The 21,847-nt window shown below is 52.7% G+C and overlaps 1 long non-coding RNA gene across 1 annotated transcript in view; it reads right to left on the minus strand.

The window, feature by feature from the left end:
• The window catches only part of LOC135569008 (uncharacterized), a 53,390-nt gene extending 32,450 nt beyond the window's left edge, over positions 1-20,940 (minus strand). Inside the window, exon 1 of the long non-coding RNA XR_010462798.1 lies at positions 20,874-20,940. This is a non-coding gene — a long non-coding RNA (uncharacterized LOC135569008). The remainder of the gene's footprint in view (positions 1-20,873) is intronic.
• Positions 20,941-21,847: the final 907 nt, after the last annotated feature.

The raw sequence follows: 21,847 nt of genomic DNA on the forward strand, positions 1-21,847 counted from the left end.
CTCTTCTCCTCTTCCCCCTCTTCTCTTATCCTCTTCTCCTCTTCCCCCTCTCCTCTCCTCTTCTCTTCTCCTCTTCTCTTCTCCTCTCCTCTTCTCCTCTTCCCCCTCTCCTCTTCTCCACCTCTCTTCTCCTCTTCCCCCTCTCCTCTTCTCCTCCCTTCTCCTCTTCTTCCCTTATCCTCTTCCCCCTCTCCTCTTCTCCTCCCTTCTCCTCTTCTTCCCTTCTCCTCTTCCCCCTCTCCTCTCCTCCTCCCTTCTCCTCTTCTTCCCTCCTCTCTTCCCTCCCCTCTCTTCCCCTCCCCTCCCACCTCTGCTTTTCTCCCCCTCTCCTCTCCTCTCCTCCTCTCCCCTCTCTTCTCCTCCTCTCCCTCTCTTCTAATCTTCTCCCCCTCTCTTCTCTTTTTCACCCCTCTCCTCTTCTTCCCCTCCTTTCCTCTTCTCCCCCTCTCTTCTCAAACTCTCCTCTTCTTCACCTCCCCTCTACCTCTCCTCTTCCCCCTCTCCTCTTCTCTTCTCCCCTCTCTTCTCCTCTTCCCCCTCTCCTCTTCTCTTCTCCTCTTCTCTTCTCCTCTTCCCCCTCTTCTCTTCTCCTCTTCTCCTCTTCCCCCTCTCCTCTCCTCTCTCTTCTTCCCTCCCCTTCTCCTCTTCTTCCCTTCTCCTCTTCCCCCTCTCCTCTTCTCCTCCCTTCTCCTCTTCTTCCCTTCTCCTCTTCTTCCCCTCCCCTCTCCTTCCCCTCCCCTCCCAACTCTTATCTTCTCCTCCCCTCTCCTCCCTTCTCCCCCTCCCTTCTCCTCTTCTTCCCCTCCCTCTTCTTCCCCTCCCCTCCCACCTTTGCTTTCTCCCCCTCTCCTCTCCTCTCCTCCTCTCCCTCTCTTCTCCTCATTTCCCCTCTCTTCTAATCTTCTCCCCTCTCTTCTCCTTTTCACCCCTCTCCTCTTCTTCCCCTCCTTTCCTCTTCTCCCCCTCTCTTCTCCAACTCTCCTCTTCTTCACCTCCCCTCCCTCTCTCTTCTCCCCTCTCTCTTCTCCAACTCTACTCTTCTCAACCTCCCCTCTCCCTCTTCTCCCCCTTCTCCCCCTCTCGTCTTCTCTTCTCCTCTTCTCCCCTCTCTTCCCCCTCCCCTCTCCTTTCTCCCCCTCTCCTCTTCTCTTCTCCTCTTCTCCCCTCTCCTCTTCTCTTCTCCTCTTCTCCCCCCTCTCCTCTTCTCTTCTCCTCTTCTCCCCTCTCTTCCCCAATCCCCTCTCCTCTTCTCCCCCTCCTCCTCTTCTCTTCTCCTCTTCCCCCTCTCCTCTTCTCTTCTCTCTCCTCCTCTCCTCTCCTCTTCTCTTCTCCTCTTCTCCCCCCTCTCCTCTTCTCTTCTCCTCTTCTCCCCCTCTCTTCCCCAATCCCCTCTCCTCTTCTCCCCCTCTCCCTCCTCTCTTCTCCTCTTCCCCCTCTCCTATTCTCTTCTCCTCTTCTCCTCTTCCCCTCCCCTCTTCTCTTCTCCACCTCTCTTCTCCTCTTCCCCCTCTTCTCCTCCCTTCTCCTCTTCTTCCTTCTCCCCTTCTTCCCTCCGCTCTTCTTCCCCTCCCCTCCCACCTCTGATCTTCTCCCCCTCTCCCCCTCTCCTCTTCTCCTCCCTTCTCCCCCTCCCTTCTCCTCTTCTTCCCCTCCCCTCTTCTTCCCTCCCCTCCACCTCTGCTTTTCTCCCCCTCTCCCTCTCTCCTCCTCTCCCCTCTTTTCTCCTCTCTCTTCCTCCTCTTCCTCTCTCTCTCTTCTCCTTTTCACCCCCTCTCCTCTTCTTCCCCCCTCTCTTCTCCCTCTCTCTTCTCAACTCTCCTCTTCTTCACCTCCTCTTCTCCTCCTCTCTTCTCTCCTCTCACCTCCCCTCCTCCTCTTCTCCCTTCTCCCCCTCTCTCTTCTCTTCTCCCTTCTCCCCCTCTCTTCCCCTCCCTCTCCTTCTCCTCTCTCTTCTCTTCTTCTCCCCCTCTCCTCTTCTCTTCTCCTCTTCTCCCCTCTCCCCTCTCCTCTTCTCCTCCTCTTCTCTCCTCTTCTTCTCCCCCCTCCTCTCTCTTCTCCTCTTCTCTTCTCCTCTTCTCCTCTTCCCCCTCTCCTCTTCTCCTCTTCTCCTCTTCTCCCTTCTCTCTTCCCCCCTCCCTTCTCCTCTTCTCTCTTCCTCCTCTCTTCTCTGCTCCTCCTTCTCCTCTTCTCCTTCTCCTCTTCTTCCCCTCCTCTCTTCCCTCTCACTCTCTTCCCCTCTCCTCTTTCCTCTTCTCCTCTTCTTCCCCCTCCTCCCCCTCTCTTTTCTCCCCCTCTCCTCTTCTCTCCTCTTCTCCTCTTCCCCACTCTCCTCTTCTCTTCTCCTCTTCTCTTCTCCTCTTCTCCTCTTCCCCTCTCCTCTCCTCTCCTCTCTCTTCTCCACCTCTCTTCTCCTCTTCCCCCTCTCCTCTTCTCTTCTCCTCTCCCTCTTCTCTTCCTCTTCTCCTCTTCCCCTCTCCTCTTCCACCTCTCTTCTCCTCTTCCCCCCTCCTCTTCTCCTCTCCTCTTCTTCTCCTCTTCCCCCTCTCCTCTTCTCCTCCCTTCTCCTCTTCTTCTCCTCTTCCCCCTCTCCTCTTCTCCTCCCTTCTCCTCTTCTTCCCTTCTCTCTCTTCCCCCTCCCTCTCCTTCCCCTCCCTCCCAACTCTTATCTTCTCCCCCTCTCCTCTTCTCCTCCCTTCTCCCCCTCCCTTCTCCTCTTCTTCCCCTCCCTCTTCTTCCCCTCCCCTCCCACCTCTGCTTTTCTCCCCCTCCTCTCCTCTCCTCCTCTCCCTCTCTTCTCCTCCTTCCTCTCTTCTAATCTTCTCCCCCTCTCTTCTCCTTTTCACCCCTCTCCTCTTCTTCCCCTCCTTTCCTCTTCTCCCCCTCTCTTCTCCAACTCTCCTCTTCTTCACCTCCCTCTACCTCTCCTCTTCTCCCTCTCTCTTCTCCAACTCTCCTCTTCTTCACCTCCCTCTCCTCTCCTATTCTCCCCCTTCTCCCCCTCTCGTCTTCTCTTCTCCTCTTCTCCCCTTCTTCCCCCTCTCTTCTCTCCTCTTCTCTTCTCTCTTCTCCCCCTCTCCTCTTCTCTTCTCCTCTTCTCTTCCCCCCTCCTCTTCTCTTTTCCTCTTCTCTTCCCCCTCTCCTCTTCTCTCCTCTTCTCTTCTCTTCTCCTCTTCTCTCCCCTCTCTCTTCTCTTTTCCTCTTCTCTTCTCTTCTTTCCCCTCTCCTCTTCTCTTCTCCTCTTCTCCCTCTCTTCTCCCCTCTTCTCCCCCTCTCTTCTCCCCACCCCTCTCCTCTTCTTTCTCCCCCTCTCTTCCCCAACTCTCCTCTTCTTTTCTCCCTCTCCTCTCCTCTTCTCCCCTTCTCTTCTCCAACTCTCCTCTTCTTCTCCCCTCTCCCTCTCTCTTCTCCCCCTCTCCCCTCTCTCTTCTCTTCTCCTCTTCTCCCCTCTCTTCCCCCTCCCTCTCCTTTTCTCCCCTCTCCTCTTCTCTTCTCCTCTCCTCTTCTCTTCTCCTCTTCCCCTCTCTTCCCCCTCTTCTCTCCCCTCTTCTCTTCTCCTCTTCTCCTCTTCCCCCTCTCCTCTTCTCTTCTCCTCTTCTCTTCTCCTCTTCTCCTCTTCCCCCTCTCCTCTCCTCTCCTCTTCTCTTCTCCTCTTCTCTTCTCACCTCTCTTCTCTCTTCCCCCTCTCCTCTTCTCTTCTCCTCTCCTCTTCTCTTCTCCTCTTCTCCTCTTTCTCCTCTTCTCCACCTCTCTTCTCCTCTTCCCCCTCTCCTCTTCTCCTCCCTTCTCCTCTTCTTCCCTTCTCCTCTTCCCCCTCTCCTCTTCTCCTCCCTTCTCCTCTTCTTCCCTTCTCCTCTTCCACCTTCTCCTCTGCTCCTCCCTTCTCCTCTTCTTCCTTCTCCTCTTCTTCCCCTCCCTCTCCTTCCCCTCCCCTCCCAACTCTTATCTTCTCCCCCTCTCCTCTTCTCCTCCTTCTCCCCCTCCCTTCTCCTCTTCTTCCCCTCCCCTCTTCTTCCCTCCCTCCACCTCTCTTTTCTCCCCTCCTCTCCTCCTCTCTTTTCCTCTTCTCCTCTACTCTCTCTTCTCTTCTCCTCTTCTTCTCCTCTTCTCCTCTTCCCCCTCTCCTCTCCTCTCCTCTTCTCTTCTCTTCTCTTCTCCACCTCTCTTCTCCTCTTCCCCTCTCCTCTTCTCTTCTCCTCTCCTCTTCTCTTCTCCTCTTCTCCTCCCCTCTCCTCTTCTCCACCTCTCTTCTCCTCTTCCCCCTTTCTTCTCCTCCCTTCTCTCTTCTTCTCTTCTCCTCTTCTCTCTCCTCTTCTCCTCTTCTCCTCTCTTCCTTCTTCTCCCTTCTCTCTTCTCCTTCTTCTTCTCTCTTCTTCCTCTTCTCCTTCTCCCTCCCAACTCCTTCTCTCTCTTTCCTCCCTCTTCCCTCTTCTCTCCTCTTCTTCCCCCTCCCTCCTCTTCTCTCCCTCTCACCTCTCTTCCCCCTCCCTCTCTCTCCTCCTCTCTCTTCTCTAATCTTCTCCTCTCTTCTCCTTTTCACCCTCCCTCTTCTTCCCCTCCTTTCCTCTTCTCCCCCTCTCTTCTCCAACTCTCCTCTTCTTCACCTCCCCTCTCTCTCCTCTTCTTCTCTCTTCTCCAACTCTCCCTTCTTCTCCTCCCTCTCCTCCTATTCTCCCCCTTCTCCCCCTCTCTCTTCTCTTCTCCTCTCTTCTTCCCCCTCTTTTCTCCTTCTCCTCTTCTCTTCTCCCCCTCTCCTCCTCTCCTCTTCTCTTCTCTTCTCTTCTCTTCCCCCTCTCCTCTTCTCCTCCCTTCTCTTCTCCCCTCTCTCTCTTCTCTTTTCCTCTTCTCTTCCTTCTCTCCTCTTCTCTTCTCTTCTCCTCTTCTCCCCCTCCTCTTCCCCTCTTCTCCCCTCTCCTCTTCTCCTCCTTTCCTCTTCTCCCCTCTTCTCCAACTCCCCTCTCCTCTTCTACCTCCCTCTTCTCCTCTCTCTTCTCCCCTTCTTCACCTCTTCTCTCCCTTCTCCCCTTCTCCCCCTCTCCTTCTCTTCTCCTCTTCTTCTCTTCTCTCCTCTTCTCCCCCTCCTCTTCTCCTCCTTCTCCTCTCTCTTCCCCCTCTTTCTCCTCTCTCCTCTTCTCCTCCTCTTCTTCTCCTCTTCTCTTCTCCTCCTCTCTCTTCTCTCCTTCCTCTCCTCTTCTCTTCTCTCCCCTCTCTCCACCTCTCTCTCCTCTCTTCTTCTCTCTCTCTCCTCTTCTCCTCCTTCTCCTCCCCTCTCCTCTTCCCCCTCTCTTCTCTTCTTCCCCCTCTCCTCTTCTCCTCTTCCCCTCCCCCTCTCTCTTCTCCTCCAACTCTCCTCTTCTTCACCTCCCTCTTCCACCTTCTCCTCTTCTCCCCCTTCTCCTCTTCTTCCCTTCTCCTTCTTCCCCTCCTCTTCTTCCCCTCCCTCCCAACTCTTATCTTCTCCCCTCTCCTCTTCTCCTCCCTTCCCCTCCCTTCTCCTCTCTTCCTCCCCTCTTCTTCCCTCCCCTCCCACCTCCTTTTTCTCCCCCTCTCCCTCTCCCTCTTCTCTCCTCTTCTCCTCTTCCCCTCCTCTCTCTTCTCCTCTCTCTTCTCCTCTTTCCTCTTCCCTCTCCTTCCTCCTCTTCCTCTTCTCTTCTCTTCTCACCCTCTTCTCCTCTTCCCCCCTCTCCTCTTCTCTTCTCCTCCTCTTCTCCTCTTCTCCTCTCCCCTCTCCTCTTCTCCACCTCTCTTCTCCTCTCCCCTCTCTTCTCCTCCTCTCCTCTTCTTCTCTTCTCCTCTTCCCTCTCCTCTTCTCCTCCCTCTCCTCTTCTTCTTCTCCTCTTCACCTTCTCCACCTCTCCTTCTCCTCTTCTTCCCCCCTCTTCTTCTCTCCCTCTCTCTTCTCCTCTCTTATCTTCTCTCTCCTCTTCCCTCCCTTCCCCTCCCTTCTCCCCTCCCCTTCTTCTCCCACCTCTGCTTTTCTTCTCCCTCTCTCCCCCTCTCCCCTCTTCTCCTCCTCTGCCTCTCTTCTTCTTCTCCTCTTCTCCTTTTCCTCTCCTCTTCTTTCTCCTCTTCTCCCCTCTCTTCTCCAACTCTCCTCTTCCCTCCCCTCTTCTCCTCTTCTCCCCCTCCCTTTCCTCTTCTTCCCTCCTCTTCTCCTTCTCTCCTTCTCCCCCTCTCCTTCTCTTCTCTTCTCCCCCTCTCTTCCTCCACTCTCCTCTTCTCCCCCTCTCCTCTTCCTCCTCTTCTCTTCTCCTTCCTCCTCTTCTCCTCTTCTTCTCTTTTCCTCTTCTTCCCCCTCTCCTCTTCCCTCTCCTCTTTCTTCCTTCCCTTCTCCCCTCTCTCTTCCTCTTCTCCTCTTCCCCCTCTCCTCTTCTCTTCTCCTCTTCCCCTTCTCCCTCTTCTCTTTCTCCCTCCTTCTCCTTTTCCTCCTCTCTCTTTCCTCTTCTTCTCTTCTCCACCTCTCTTCTCACCTCTTCTCCCTTCTCTCCTCTTCTCCAACTCTTCTTCCCTCCTCTCTCCTCTTCTCCCCTTCTCCCCTCTCTCTTCTCTTCCCCTTCTCCCCTCTTCTCCTCCTCTCCTCTCTCCCCTCTCCTCTTCTCTTCTTCTCCCCCTCTCCTCTTCTCTTCTCCCTCTCTCTTCTCTTCTCCTCCTTCCTTCCCTCTCCTCTTCCCCCTCTCCTCTTCTCTTCTCCTCTTCTCTTCCCCTTCTCCTCTTCTCTTCTCCTTCCTCTTCTTCTTCCCCTCCCTCTTCTCCTCTTCTCCTCTCCTCCTCTCTTCTCCTCTCCTCTTCTCCTCCTCTCCTTCCCCTCCCCTCTTCTCCACCTCTCTTCTCCCCCCCTCTCTCTTCTCCTCCTTCTCCTCTTCTTCCCTTCTCCCCCCCCTCTTCTCTTCCTCCCCTCTTCTTCCCCTCCCCTCCTCTGCTCCTCCCTTCTCCTCTTCTCCCCCTCCTCCTTCTTCCTCTCCTCCTCCCTCCTAACTCTTATCTTCTCTTCCTCTTCTCTTCTCCCCTTCTAATCTTCCCCTCTTCTTCCCCTCCCTCCACCTCTGCTTTTCACTCCCTCTCCTCTTCTCTCCCTCTCTTCTCCTCTTCCCCACTCTCCTCTTCTCTTCTCCCTTCTCTTCTCCTCTTCTCCTCCTCCCCTCTCCTCTCCTCTCTCTTCCTCCCTCTCTCTTCTCCACCTCTCTCTTCTCTTCCCCCCTTCTCTCCCCTCTCCTCTTCTCTTCTTCACCTCTTCCCTCTCCCTCTCCTCTTTCTTCTCCCCTCTCCTCTTCCCCCTCCTCTCCTCTTCTCTCTTCCCCCTCTCCTCTTCTCCCTTCTCTTCTTCTCCTCTTCCACCTTCTCCTCTTCTCCTCCCTTCTCCTCCTCTTCTCTTCTCCCCCCTCTCCTCTCCCCTCCCAACTCTCTTCTCCCCCTCTCCTCTTCTCCTCCCCTTTCCTTCCTTCTCCTCTCCCCTCCCCTCTTCTTTCCCCTCTCTTCTCCTCTTCCCCCCCTCTCCTCTTCTTCCCTCTCTCTTCTCTTCTCTCTAATCTTCTCCCCCTCTCTCCTTTTCCTCTCTTCTCTCCTCCTTTCCTCTTCTCCCCCTCTCTTCTCCACTCTCCTCTTCTTCCTCCTCTACCTCTTTTCTCCCTCTCTCTTCTCCAACTCTCCTCTTCTCCCTCCCTCTCCTCTCCTATTCTCTTCTCCCCTCTCGTCTCTCTTCTTTTCTCCCCTCTCTTCCCCCTCCCTCTCTTCTTCTCCTCTTCTCTCTTCTCTTCTCCTCTTCTCTTCTCCTCTTCTCTTTCCCCCTCCTCTTCTCTTCCTCTTTCTTCCCTCTTCTTCTCCCTCTTCCTCTTCTCTTTCTCTTCCTCTTCTCCCCCTCTTCTCTTCTTCTTCCCCTCTTCTCCCCCTCTCCTCTTCTCTTCTCCCCTTCTTCCCCTCCCCTCTTTTCTCCCCCTCCCTCTCCTCTTCTCCTCCTCCTCTTCTCCCCCTTCTCTTTTCCCCTCTTCTCTCCTCTCCTCTCTCTTCTCCCCTCTCCTCTTCTCTCTCTCCTCTTCTCCTCTTCCCCTCCCCTCTTCTCTCTCCACCTCTTTCTCCCTTCCCCTCTTCTCTTCCCTCCCCTCTCTTCCCCCTCCTCTCTGATCTTCTTCTCCTCTTCTCCTCCCCCTCCCTTCTCCTCTTCTTCCCCTCCCCTCCCTTTTCTCCCCTCTCTCTTCTTCCCCTTCTCCTCCTCTCCTCTTCTCCTCCTCTTCTCCCCCTCTTCTCCTTTTCCTCCTCTTCTCCCCCTCTTTCCCTCCTCCTCCTTTTCTCCTCCTCCCCCTCTCCTCCTCTTCTTCTCCCCCTCCCCTCTTCTCTTCCCCTTTCCTCTTCTCCCCCTCTTCTTCTCTCTTCTCTTCTCCCCCTCTTCTCTTCTCTCCCTCTCTTTCCCCTCTTCTCCCCTCTCTTCTCCCGTCTCACCCCTCTCCTCTTCCCCCTCCCTCTCATCTTCTCTTCTCCACCTCTCTTCCCCCTCCCTCTCCTCTTCTCCACCTCTCCTCTTCTCTTCTCCACCCTCTCTTCCCCCTCCCCTCTCCTCTTCTCTTCTCCACCTCTCTTCCCCCTCCCCTCTCCTCTTCTCTTCTCCACCTCTCTTCCCCCTCCCCTCTCCTCTTCTCTTCTCCATCTCTCTTCCCCCTCTCCTCTCCTCTTCTCCCCCTCTCCTCTTCTCTTCGCCACCTTTCTTCCCCCTCCCCCTCCTCTTCTCTTCGCCACCTCTCTTCCCCCTCCCTCTCCTCTTCTCTTCTCCACCTCTCTTCCCCCCCCTCTCCTCTTCTCTTCTCCACCTCTCTTCCCCCTCCCTCTCCTCTTCTCTTCTCCACCTCTCTTCCCCATCTCCTCTTCTCTTCTCCACCTCTCTTCCCCCTCCACTCTCCTCTTCTCTTCTCCACCTCTCTTCCCCCTCCCTCTCCACTTCTCTTCTCCACCTCTCTTCCCCCTCTCTTCTTCCCCCTCTCCTCTTCCCCCTCCCCTCTCCACTTCTCTTCTCCACCTCTCTTCCCCCCCTCTCCTCTTCTCCCCCTCTCTCTTCTCTTCTCCACCTCTCTTCCCTCCTCCCTCTCCTTCTTCTCCACCTCTCTTCCCCCTCCCTCTCCTCTTCTCCCCTCTCCTCTTCTCCCCCTCTCCTCTTCTCTTCTCCGCCTCTCTTCCCCCTCCCCTCTCTTCTTCGCCCCCTCTCCTCTAATCTTCTCCCCCTCTCTTCTCCTTTTCCCCCTCTCCTTTTCTTCCCCTCCCTTTCTTCCCTCATCTTCTTCACCTCCCTCTACCTCTCCCTTCTCCCCTCTCTCTTCTCCAACTCTCCTCTTCTTCACCTCCCCTCTACCTCTCCTCTTCTCCCTCTCTCTTCTCCAACTCCCTCTTCTTCTCCCCTTCTCCTCTTCTCCCCCTTCTCCCCCCTCTCGTCTTCTCTTCTCCTCTTCTCCCCCTCTCTTCCCCCTCTTCTCCTTTTTCCCCCCTCTCTTCTCTTCTCCTCTTCTCCCCCTCTCCTCTTCTCTTCTCCTCTTCTCCCCTTCTCTTCCCCCTTCTCCTCTTCTCCCCCTCTCCTCTTCTCTTCTCTTCTCCTCTTCCCCCCATCTCCTCTTCTCCCCCTTTCCTCTTCTCCCCTCCTCTCTCCTTTTCTCCTCCTCCCCACTCGCCTTATCCCCCCTCTCTTCTCCTCCCCCTCTCTTCTCCTCTTCTTCTCCCCTTTCCTCTTCTTCCCCTCCTTTCCTCTTCTCCCCCTCTTCTCCTCTTCTCCCCCTCTTCTTTTCCTCTCTTCTCCTCTTCTCCCCCTCTTCTCTTCTCTCCCTCTCTTCCCCTCTTCTCCCCCTCTCTTCTCCTCGTCTCACCCCTCTCCTCTTCCCCCTCCCTCTCATCTTCTCTTCTCCACCTCTCTTCCCCCTCCTCTCCTCTTCTCCACCTCTCCTCTTCTCTCTCCACCTCTCTTCCCCCTCCCTCTCCTCTTCTCTTCTCCACCTCTCTTCCCCCTCCCTCTCCTCTTCTCTTCTCCACCTCTCTTCCCCCTCCCTCTCCTCTTCTCTTCTCCATCTCTCTTCCCCCCTCCTCTCCTCTTCTCCCCCTCATCTTCTCTTCGCCACCTCTCTTCCCCCTCCTCTCTCCTCTTCTCTTCATACCTCTCTTCCCCTCCTCTCTCTTCTCTTCTCCACCTCTCTTCCCCCTCCTCTTCTCTTCTCCACCTCTCTTCCCCCTCCCTCTCCTCTTCTCTTCTCCACCTCTCTTCCCCCCTCCTCTTCTCTTCTCCACCTCTCTTCCCCCTCCCCTCTCCTCTTCTCTTCTCCACCTCTCTTCCCCCTCCCTCCTCTCTTCTCTTCTCCACCTCTCTTCCCCCTCCACTCTCCTCTTCTCTTCTCCACCTCTCTCCCCCTCCCTCTCCACTTCTCTTCTCCACCTCTCTTCCCCCTCCCTCTCCTCTTCCCCCCCTCCACTCTCCTCTTCTCCCCCTCTCCTCTTCTCTTCTCCGCCTCTCTTCCCCCTCCCCTCTCTTCTTCGCCCCTCTCCTCTAATCTTCTCCCCTCTCTTCTCCTTTTTCCCCCTCTCCTTTTCTTCCCCTCCTTTCCTCTTCTCCCCCTCTCTTCTCCAACTCTCCTCTTCTTCACCTCCCCCTCCCTCTCCTCTTCTCCCCTTCTCCCCCTCTCGTCTTCTCTTCTCTCCTCTTCTCCCCCTCTCTTCCCCCTCCCCTCTCCTTTTCTCCCCCTCTCCTATTCTCTTCTCCTCTTCCCCCCTCTCCTCTTCTCCCCCTCTCTTCCCCCTCTCCTCTTCTCCCCTCTCCTCTTCTCTTCTCTTCTCCTCTTCTCCCCCTCTCCTCTTCTCTTCTCCTTTTCACCCTCTCCTCTTCTCCCCTTTCCTCTTCTCCCTCCTCTCTCCTTTTCTCCTCCTCCCCACTCGCCTTATCCCCCTCTTCTCCTCCCCTCTCTTCTCTCTTCTTCTCCCCTTTCCTCTTCTTCCCCTCCTTTCCTCTTCTCCCCCTCTTCTCCTCTTCTCTCCCCTCTTCTTTTCTCTCTTCTCCTCTTCTCCCCCTCTTCTCTTCTCTCCCTCTCTTCCCCTCTTCTCCCCCTCTCTTCTCCTCGTCTCACCCCTCTCCTCTTCCCCCTCCTCTCATCTTCTCTTCTCCACCTCTCTTCCCCCTCCCCTCTCCTCTTCTCCACCTCTCCTCTTCTCTTCTCCACCTCTCTTCCCCCTCCCCTCTCCTCTTCTCTTCTCCACCTCTCTTCCCCCTCCCCTCTCCTCTTCTCTTCTCCACCTCTCTTCTCCCCACTCCTCTTCTCCCCCTCTCATCTTCTCTTCCCCACCTCTCTTCCCCTCCTCTCCTCTTCTCTTCGCCACCTCTCTTCCCCCTCCCCTCTCCTCTTCTCTTCTCCACCTCTCTTCCTCCTCCTTCTCCACCTCCTTCCCCTCCCTCTCCTCTTCTCTTCTCCACCTCTCTTCCCCTCTCTTCTCTTCTCCACCTCTCTTCTTCCCCTCCTCTCCTCTTCTCTTCTCCACCTCTCTTCCCCCTCCCCCTCTTCTCTCCACCTCTCTTCTCCTCCCTCCTCTTCTCTTCTCCCTCTCTTCCCTCTTCTCCCCTTCTCTTCTCCTCGTCTCCCCCTCTCCTCTCCCCCCCTCCACTCTCTTCTCCCCCCTCTTCTCCTCTCTCTTCCCCCTCCCCTCTCCTCTTCTCCATCTCTCTCTTTCTTCTCCTTTCCTCTTCTCTTCCTCCCTCTCTTCACCTCTCCTCTTCCCTTCTCCACCTTTCTCCACTCCCTCTTCTCCTCTTCTCCCCTCCTTCTTCCCTTTTCTCCCCCTCTCCTCTTCCCTTCCCCTCTCCTCTTCTCCCCCTTTCTCCTCCTCTCCTCTTCCTCCCCTCTCCTCTCTCTTCTCCTCCCTCCCTTCTCCTCTTCTTCTTCTCCTTTTCACCCCTCTCCTCTTCTCCCCTTTCCTCTTCTCCCTCCCTCTCCTTTCTCCTTCTCACTCCCCCTCTCTTCTCCCCCTCTTCTCCTCCTTCTCCCTTTCTCTTCTTCCTCCTTTCCTCTTCTCCCCCCTTCTCCTCTTCTCTCCTCTCCTCTTTCTCCTCTTCTCCCTCTTCTTCTCTCCTCTCTTCCCTCTTCTCCCCTCTCTTCTCTCCTCCCCCTCTCCTCTTCCCCCTCCCCTCTCATCTTCTCTTCTCCACCTCTCTTCCCCCCTCCCCTCTCCTCTTCTTCTCCTCTTCTCTTCTTCTCCCCCTCCCTCTCCTCTTCTCTTCTCACCTCTCTTCCCCTCTTCTCCCTTCTCTTCTCCACCTCTTCCCCCTCTCCTCTTCTCCCCCTCTCTCTTCTCTTCTCCTCCCCTCTCCTCTTCTCCCTTTCCTTTCTTCCTCTCTCCTTTTCTCTCTCCTCCCATCTTATCCCCCCTCCTCCCCTCTCTCTTCTCCCTCTCTTCTCTTCTCTTCTCCCCTCCTTTCCTCTTCTCCCCCTTTCTCTTCTCCCCCTCTTCCTCCCTTCTCCTCTTCTCTTCTCCTCTCCCTTCTTCTCCCCCCTCTTCTCCTCGTCTCACCCCTCTCCTCTTCCCCCTCCCCTTCATCTCTCTTCTCCACCTCTCTGCCCCTCCTTCTCCTCTTCTCCCCCTCCTCTTCTCCTATTCTCTTCCCTCCTTCTCCTCTTCCCTTCTCCCCTCTCTTCCCCCTCCTCTTCTCCCCTCTCTTCCCCCCCCTCCCCTCTCCTCTCTCTTCTCCCCTCTCTTCCCCCTCCCCTCTCCTCTTCTCCCCTCTCTTCTCTCCCTCCTTCTCCTCTTCTTCCCCTCTCTTCTCCCCTCTTCTCCTCCCTCTCCTCTCCTCTTCTCCCACCTCTCTTCTCCCCTCTCTCCACCTTCTCCCCTCTCTTCTCCTCTTCTTCCTCTTCTTCCCACTCGCCTTATCTCCCCTCTGTTTCTCCTCTCTCCTTCTCACCTCTCTTCTCCTCCCCTTCCACCTTCCCTCTTCTCCTCTTTCCTTGTCTTCTCCTCCTCTCTTCTCATCTTCTCTCCCCTCTCTTCTCCTCTTCTCTTCTCTTCTCCTCTTATCCCCCTCTGCTCTTCTCCCTCCCTCTTCTCTTCTCCTCCCTCCCCTCCCCTCCCTTTCTTTCTCGTCTCCAGTCTCTCTTCTCTCCCCTCTCCTCTTCTCCCCTCTCTTCTCCTCTTCTCCCCCTCTCCTCTTCCTCCCTTTCCCTCTTCCTCCTTTCCTCTTCTCCCCTCTCTTCTCCTCTTCTCCCCCTCTCTTCTCCTCTTCTCCCCTCTCTCTCCTCAACATGGATCTTCTCCTATTCTGCCCGTGTCTCTCCTCAACATGGATCTTCTCCTCTTCTCCCCTCTCTCTCCTCTTCTGGATCTTCTCCAATCTCCCCTGTCTTCTCCTATTCTGCCCCTCTCTTCTTGATCTCTTCTCCCCCTGATTTTTAATTCAGAATCTTAAAAACTCTTCTCCATTTCAATCATCTGCATTCTGCCCCTATCCCCCCTCATCTCCCCTTTCCTCACACCACTCTCTCCTCTCTTCTCCTCTTCTTCACTCATCTACTCTCCCTCTCCTCTCCACTCTCTCCTCTACACCCTCTCCTCTCCTCTCTTCTCCTCTTCTCCTCTCCTCTCCTCTCTTCTCTCCTCTTCTTATTATTCTTCTCCTCCCCTTCTTACACTCTATCCCCCACTTCTCCTCTCCTCCCCCTCTCTTCTCCTCTAATCTAGTCCAATCAGACGTGCCTCACCTCAACATGGATCTAGTCCAATCACTCACCTCAACATGGATCTAGTCCAATCCATCTGACGTGTCATGGATCACCTCAGAACATGGATCTGGGCAACAGTGGCACAGCACATTATGCACGCACACACACACACACACACACATCATATGCTTCTTCTGCTCTGTTCTTCATGTACATATCAACCTCAAATACAATTTGCAATTCTTAACTACATTTAAATAGCTGTAATAACTTAGCTCTGTACACTATTCTGATTAGATGCTATTTAATGCTGAGTTTGGACACAGGTTTCTATAGGAACACTAAGACACCTGGACCACATATTGAGATGTGCCTTTAGTTAAGTAAATCAGTTGTTACATAAGGTGACAGTTGTAGGTGTCACGACTTCCGCCAAAGTCGGTCCCTGTCCTTGTTCTGGTGGTGAAGAAGGATGGCGGTCTGCGCCCATGCATTGACTATCAAGGTATCAACCAAATCACTGTGAGGTACAGCTACCTGCTGCCTCTCATATCCAGTGCGATAGAGTCAATTCACAGGGCTTCTTCACAAACTTGGATCTCAGGAGCGCTTACAACCTGGTGCGTATCCGGAGAGGGGACGAGTGGAAGACGTCATTTAGTACCACCTCAGGGCACTATGAGTACCTTGTCATGCCGTACGGGTTGATGTCTTCCAGGTCTTTGTAAAGGAGATTTTCCGGGACCTGCAGGGGCAGGGTGTAGTGGTGTATATATCGACCACATTCTGATATACTCCGCTACACGCGCCAAGTGTGTGTCCCTGGTGCGCAAGGTACTTGGTCGACTGTTGGAGCCTGACCTGTACGTCAAGGCTGAGAAATGTCTGTTCTTCTAACAGTCCGTCTCCTTCTAGGGTACCGCATTTCCATTTCGGGGGTGGAGACGGAGAATGACTGCGTTACCTCACTGCTGAAGGGGGGACCGGTGCGACTGCAGTGGACGGCTGAGGCGGACAGGGCTTTTGGTCACCTGAGGGCTCTGTTTACCTCGGCTCCCCTGCTGGCTCATCCGGATCTGGGATAGGAGCCGTGCTCCCTCAGCGCTCGGGTACGCCACTAAAGCTCCGCCCCTGTACTTTATTTTCGAAGAAGCTCAGCCCGGCGGAGCGAAACTATGATGTGGGGGACCGGGAGCTGTTGGCTGTTGTCAAGGCTCTGAAGGCGTGGAGACATTGGCCTGAGAGGGCTAAACACCCTTTCTCATCTGGACTGACCACCGCAATCTGGAGTACATCCGGGCAGCGAGGAGACTGATCCCTCACCAGGCAAGGTGGAGACTGAACCTCGCCAGGCAAGGTGGAGACTGAACCCTCGCCAGGCAAGGTGGAGACTGAACCCTCGCCAGGCAAGGTGGAGACTGAACCCTCGCCAGGCAAGGTGGAGACTGAACCTCGCCAGGCAAGGTGGAGACTGAACCCTCGCCAGGCAAGGTGGAGACTGAACCTCGCCAGGAAAGTGGGCCATGTTTTTTTTACCCTTTTTGTTTTCACAACAGACAGGTTCCCAGAAGGCAGACACACACAAATCTGTCATTCTGCCCCTGAACAGGCAGTTAACCCACTGTTCCTAGGCTGTCATTGAAAATAAGAATTTGTTCTTAACTGACTTGCCTGGTTAAATAAAGGTAAAATAAAAAATAGATCACACTCCCGAACTTCCGGCCTCTTGCCTGGTGGCACCGGTAGTGTGGGAGCTGGACGCGGACATCGAGCGGCGCACGTACAGAGCCCACAGTCCTTAGCAATTCCACAATGACCGTGGTCTCACCTGTCGGTGGACTTCCTCAAGGATCTTCCTCCTCACGATCCTGGTCGTTGTGGATCGGTTCTCTAAGTCCTGCGGTCTCCTTCCTTTTCCCGATCTCCCTACGGCCCTACAGACTGAGGAGGCCCTGTTTACACACGTCTTCCGGCACTGTGGGGTGCCAGAGGTTATAGTGTCTGATCGAGGTCCCCAGTTCACGTCAAGGGTCTGGAGGGCGTTTATGGAACGTCTGGGGCCTCGGTCAGCCTTACCTCTGGTTTTCACCTCCACCATCGGGATTTCATCGGTCTGGCACTCGACCCGAAACCTGCCCCTCCGCCTGCCCTGCCGGAAGCTGGGCCGCGGTTCAAAGTCCTGAGGAGACTGAACGAGGTTTGCTACAGGTTACAGCTTCCCCGATTACCGTATTAATCCCTCGTTCCATGTGTCTCTCCTCAGGCCGGTGGTGGCTGGTCCACTCCAGGAGTCTGAGGTGCAGGTGATTCCTCCACCCCCTCTGGACATCGAGGGGGGCCCGGCGTATGCTGTTTGAGCCATAGTGGACTTGAGGCATCGTGCGGTCCGGAGGAGAGATGCTGGGTGCCGGTGGAGGACGTTTTGGACCCTTCGTTGCTGCGGGAGTTCCACCATCTCCATCCGGATCGCCCTGCGCCTCAAGGGGGGGGTACTGTTACAACTTCCACAGAAGTCGGTCCCGCTCCTTGTTCGGGCAGCGACGTCACCGGCCTTCTAGCCATCGCCACCGGCCTTCTAGCCATCGCCACCGGCCTTCTAGCCATCGCCGATCCACTTTTCATTTTCCATTTGTTTTGTCTTTGTTTTACACGCCTGGTTCCAATTCCAAATGACATGTTCATTATTTAACCCTCTGTTTTCCCCATTGTTTTTGTGCGGGATTGTTTTATGTATGTTTGGTCTGTTACTGTGGGCTCAGTATTTACGACACGTTATTGGAATATTTGAGTAAAGTTACATGTGTTATTTTTTGGGGGTCACTGCAGCACCCTCATCACGCCTACTTCCCTTGGCCTGTCCCCTCCCCACCTCTCTCTCTCCACTACTCTCTCCTCTGTCCCCTCCCCTCCTCTCTCCACTTCTCTCTCCTCTGCCCTCCTCCTCCTCTCTCTCCACTACTCCCTCCTCTGTCTCCTCCCTCTCTCTCTCTCCACTACTCTCTCCCTGTCCTGTCCCTCCCCTCCTCTCTCTCTCTCTCCACTACTCTCTCCTCTGTCCCCTCCCTCCTCTCTCTCTCCACTACTCTCTCCTCTGTTCCCTCCCCTCCTCTCTCTCCTCTGTCCCCTCCCCTCCCTCCTCTCTGTCTCCACTACTCTCTCCTCTGTCCTCTCCCTCCTATCTCTCCACTACTCTCTCCTCTGTCCCCTCCTCTCTCTCTCCACTACTCTCTCCTCTGCCCTCCCTCCTCTCTCTCTCCACTACTATCTCCTCTGTCCCCTCCTCCTCTCTCTCTCCACTACTCTCTCATCTGTCCCCTCCTCTCTCTCTCCACTAGTCTCTCCTCTGTCCCCTCCCTCCCTCTCTCCACTACTCTCTCCTCTGTCCCCTCCTCTCTCTCTCCACTACTCTCTCCTCTGTCCCCTCTCCTCTCTCTCTCCACTACTATCTCCTCTGTCCCTCCCCTCCTCTCTCTCTCCACTACTCTCTCATCTGTCCCCTCCTCTCTCTCTCCACTACTCTCTCCTCTGTCCCCTCCCCTCCCCTCCTCTCTCTCTCCACTACTCTCTCCTCTCCTCTGCCTTTCCCACCCCCTCCTTTCTCTCTCTCGTTCTATCTCTCTTCCTGACATATAGCATCAGGCCTGTTGAGTTTGACTCAGGTCACATCTATGACGTGACAAACCTTTAAGCAGATAAGATCAGTTAAACCCACATAACAACAGGAAACACTGACGTTAGAAAAACTCCACAGGAAACTGCTGGCAGAGCAGCAAAGTTACACATATAGTGTGCTATAATATCAAGTCTAACTTTCTACTGCTTCAGTTCACCTCTTATAAGGGTTTACTGGACAACTTGAATAAGGTCTGGATGTCTTATATTGAAAACAGTACAACTAAAGGAGTCTGTATTGAAAAGATGCCCACTTCCTGTTTTCAATAGCTGCTGGGTTGTTCAGTCCTGCCCTGGGGGTCTGCTGTCCTGTGGGTTGTCACTCTGGCCTTGACATAATACACCTGAAACCAATAGTGAATGTTTCACTAAGACCCTAAAGCTGAGTGGGATGTGTTGGGTTGGGGCTCTGTCCTTCCTGACATGGGCAACAATGCTCCAGGCCAGCCAGTTAACATTAGCCTACTACATCTAGCTACAGTACATGTTGAACTTCCATCCTCTCAGGCCAGCTAGTTAACATTAACCTACTACATCTAGCTACAGTACATGTTGAACTTCCATCCTCTCAGGCCAGCTAGTTAACATTAACCTACTACATCTAGCTACAGTACATGTTGAACTTCCATCCTCTCAGGCCAGCTAGTTAACATTAACCTACTACATCTAGCTACAGTACATGTTGAACTTCCATCCTCTCAGGCCAGCTAGTTAACATTAACCTACTACATCTAGCTACAGTACATGTTGAACTTCTATCCTCTCAGGCCAGCTAGTTAACATTAACCTACTACATCTAGCTACAGTACATGTTGAACTTCCAACCTCTCAGGCCAGCTAGTTAACATTAGCCTACTACATCTAGCTACATGTTGAACTTCCATCCTCTCAGGCCAGCTAGTTAACATTAACCTACTACATCTAGCTACAGTACATGTTGAACTTCCAACCTCTCAGGCCAGCTAGTTAACATTAGTCTACTATATCTAGCTACAGTACATGTTGAACTTCCAACCTCTCAGGCCAGCTAGTTAACATTAGCCTACTACATCTAGCTACATGTTGAACTTCTATCCTCTCAGGCCAGCTAGTTAACATTAACCTACTACATCTAGCTACAGTACATGTTGAACTTCCAACCTCTCAGGCCAGCTAGTTAACATTAGTCTACTATATCTAGCTACAGTACATGTTGAACTTCCAACCTCTCAGGCCAGCTAGTTAACATTAGCCTACTACATCTAGCTACATGTTGAACTTCCATCCTCTCAGGCCAGCTAGTTAACATTAACCTACTACATCTAGCTACAGTACATGTTGAACTTCCAACCTCTCAGGCCAGCTAGTTAACATTAGTCTACTACATCTAGCTACAGTACATGTTGAACTTCCAACCTCTCAGGCCAGCTAGTTAACATTAGTCTACTATATCTAGCTACAGTACATGTTGAACTTCTCTCCTCTCAGGCCAGCTAGTTAACATTAACCTACTACATCTAGCTACATGTTGAACTTCCAACCTCTCAGGCCAGCTAGTTAACATTAGCCTAATACATCTAGCTACAGTACATGTTGAATTTCCATCCTGTCAGGCCAGCTAGTTAACATTAACCTACTACATCTAGCTACATGTTGAACTTCCATCCTCTCAGGCCAGCTAGTTAACCTCTTCAACCTATGGGGGCGCTCAGGCCAGGGGCACAATGTAGGAATTTATAGTTGGATCATAATCTCTGTTTTAATCTTTGTCCAGTACAGAGAATTAAAACCACAAGTCCAAATCCCTAACTCCATCCATGGCTAATTTAGGAAAGGGACAAATTTAGCTAGCTAGACAACGACACAATGAGATGCATTCAAGTTTTTTATCTGTAAATTATGATGTTTGACTTGTGATGTGATTGGTCTGAAGCCAAATCCAAACTGGCTTCCCTTTACACTTTTATTTCGTGCACCAGGACCATTCACAGCTGAGCTCACTCAGTTTAGCTCAATGCTGATTGGCTAATAATTAATAAAACAATTATCATGGGAGGCCAAATGCTCACTGGCTTCCCTTTCATTCACTGCTGTGGGTGACAATATAATAAACCACACAGTATCTAGAACTACACAACTACAAAATCTCAAAGTGAACTCAAATGCTGTTTGGCCCTAAACAGACGATCTGACCACTGTGACTGATAGAAAACAGAGAAAAAAATGGACAATGTCAGCATGGCCTTGCTATTGAGAGAGGTCACCATAGGCAGAGAGAAGACAGGCTATGTGCCCACTACTCACAAAATGAGGTGGAAACTGAGCTGCACTTCCTAACCTCCTGCCAAATGTACGTCGATATAGGAGACATATATTTCTCTCATATTACAAGAAACCCAAAATAATTTGAAAACAAATATAATATTGACAAGCTCCTGTATCTGTTAGGTGAAATACCACAGTGTGTAATCATGTCAGCAGAATGTGTGACCTGTTGTGATGAGAACAGGGTAACCAGTGGAGAACAAACACCATAGTAAATAAAACCTAGGACTAGATTTATCACTTTAGTTCATTTCCCTTGACATTTGTACTTCTACTTTTTGTTCACATAGATCACACTCTCCTACACACCAGCTGACTGAGAGGAGCTTAGTGGAGCCAGGTGGCTGAGAGGGCCCTAGTGGAGCCAGCTGGTTGAGAGGGTACTGGTGTAGCCAGCTGACTGAGAGGTCCCTAGTGGAGCCAGCTGGTTGAGAGGGCACTAGTGGAGCCCTTCCCTTACTCTTTCTCTCTTCTCCACAAATCTCTCTCCCCTCCCCCCTCTCTTCCCTCCCCTCTCTCTCTTTCTCTCTCCTCCACATTTCTCTCTCTCCCCTTCTCTCTCCCCTCCCCTTCTCTCTCTTTCTCTCTCCTCCCATTTCTCTCTCTCCCCTCTCCTTTTCTCTCCCTTACCCTCCTCCCTCCTCTACCTCCTCCCTCCCCTACCCTCCTCTGTCCCATCCCGTCCTCTGCTCTCCCCACCCTTCCTCTCTCCTCCCTCTCATTCTGCTCATCTCTCTCTCTCTCTCTCTCTCTCTCTCTCTCTCTCTCTCTCTCTCTCTCTCTCTCTCTCTCTCTCTCGTTCTCTCTCTTTTCTTGACATATAGTGTTGGAATTGATGATCTTGACTCAGCTCATAGACATCTAGCATCTACATCACTCACACCTTCTCCTACTCTACCTTAAGACCTATCTAATATATTGTACGTAATATATATTCTCATTAATTTACATAGAGACAGATACAATCAATCATTGACACACTGAATATACAACAGTCAGATGCATGACACCATCACAACTTAACTGACATTAGTGCCTGTCCCCTGATGGACAGTTAGACTACAGTAAAGTACATTTACAGGTGATCACATCATTGTCCTGCTTTGAGACAGTTTTGTACTGTCTGCTTCCAGTTGTATGTTATTTTACTAACCCTGCAAATTATAATATATCTTACAATATCAAATCATATCTCAGTAACTGTCACCAGTGTCTATCAACATAACATCATCCTACCTGTGCTCCACAACAGGGTCATCAGTACCACTGCAGGTATCATATCTGTCTCTAACTGGGGCTCCACAGTCTGCTGTCATAAAGAGTGGACTGAAGTGTGGAAAATACTGCTAGGCTATATGACTTCTCTCTCATTACGTCCTAACTTCAATGATGTGAGATTAACTTCTTAGCAACTTATCTTGGATCAGTGGTTGAACACACGACAGCAAACTGACATGTTAAAAAAAACACCACAGGAAACTGCTGACAGAGCAGCAACATTTCACATAGTGTCCTATAATATCACCTCTAACTTTCTACTGCTTGAGTTCACCTCTTATAGAATATTGACTTAATGTTCCAGCACCTAAATATAAACAGTACCAGCACCCAAAATGAGTACTGATGAGGTCTCATGTTAGAGCAGGAGAAGGGGGGATGTGGTTACCCAAGTCAACTCAACAGGCCTGATGCTATATGTCAGGGTCAGGCTGGGACAAGAGAGGAACAGGTTACTGGTTATGATGACATCACTGGTGAGAAGTCACTAATGAAAATATATTAATTTGTTTTAAATGTTTGTCTCTCTCTCTCCTCCCCTGTCTCCTTCTACCAACCCAGTCTGTTAGTAAGAATTATCTCTCTCTCCCTCCTCCCCTGTCTCCTCCTCAGTCTGTCAGTGAGTAAGAACTATCTCTCTCTCTCTCTCCCTCCTCCCCTGTCTCCTCCTCAGTCTGTCATTGAGTAAGAACTATCTCTCTCTCCTATCTCTCTCTCTCTCCCTCCTCCCCTGTCTCCTCCTCAGTCTGTCAGTGAGTAAGAACTATCTCTCTCCTATCTCTCACTCTCTCCCTCCTCCCCTGTCTCCTCCTCAGTCTGTCAGTGAGTAAGAACTATCTCTCTCCTATCTCTCTCTCTCTCCCTCTTCCCCTGTCTCCTCCTCAGGCGGTCAGTGAGTAAGAACGATCTCTCTCCCCAGCCTTGTGGTTGAT

This window comes from Oncorhynchus nerka, unplaced genomic scaffold (assembly GCF_034236695.1).
Source record: "Oncorhynchus nerka isolate Pitt River unplaced genomic scaffold, Oner_Uvic_2.0 unplaced_scaffold_1266, whole genome shotgun sequence".
NCBI lineage: Eukaryota > Metazoa > Chordata > Actinopteri > Salmoniformes > Salmonidae > Oncorhynchus > Oncorhynchus nerka.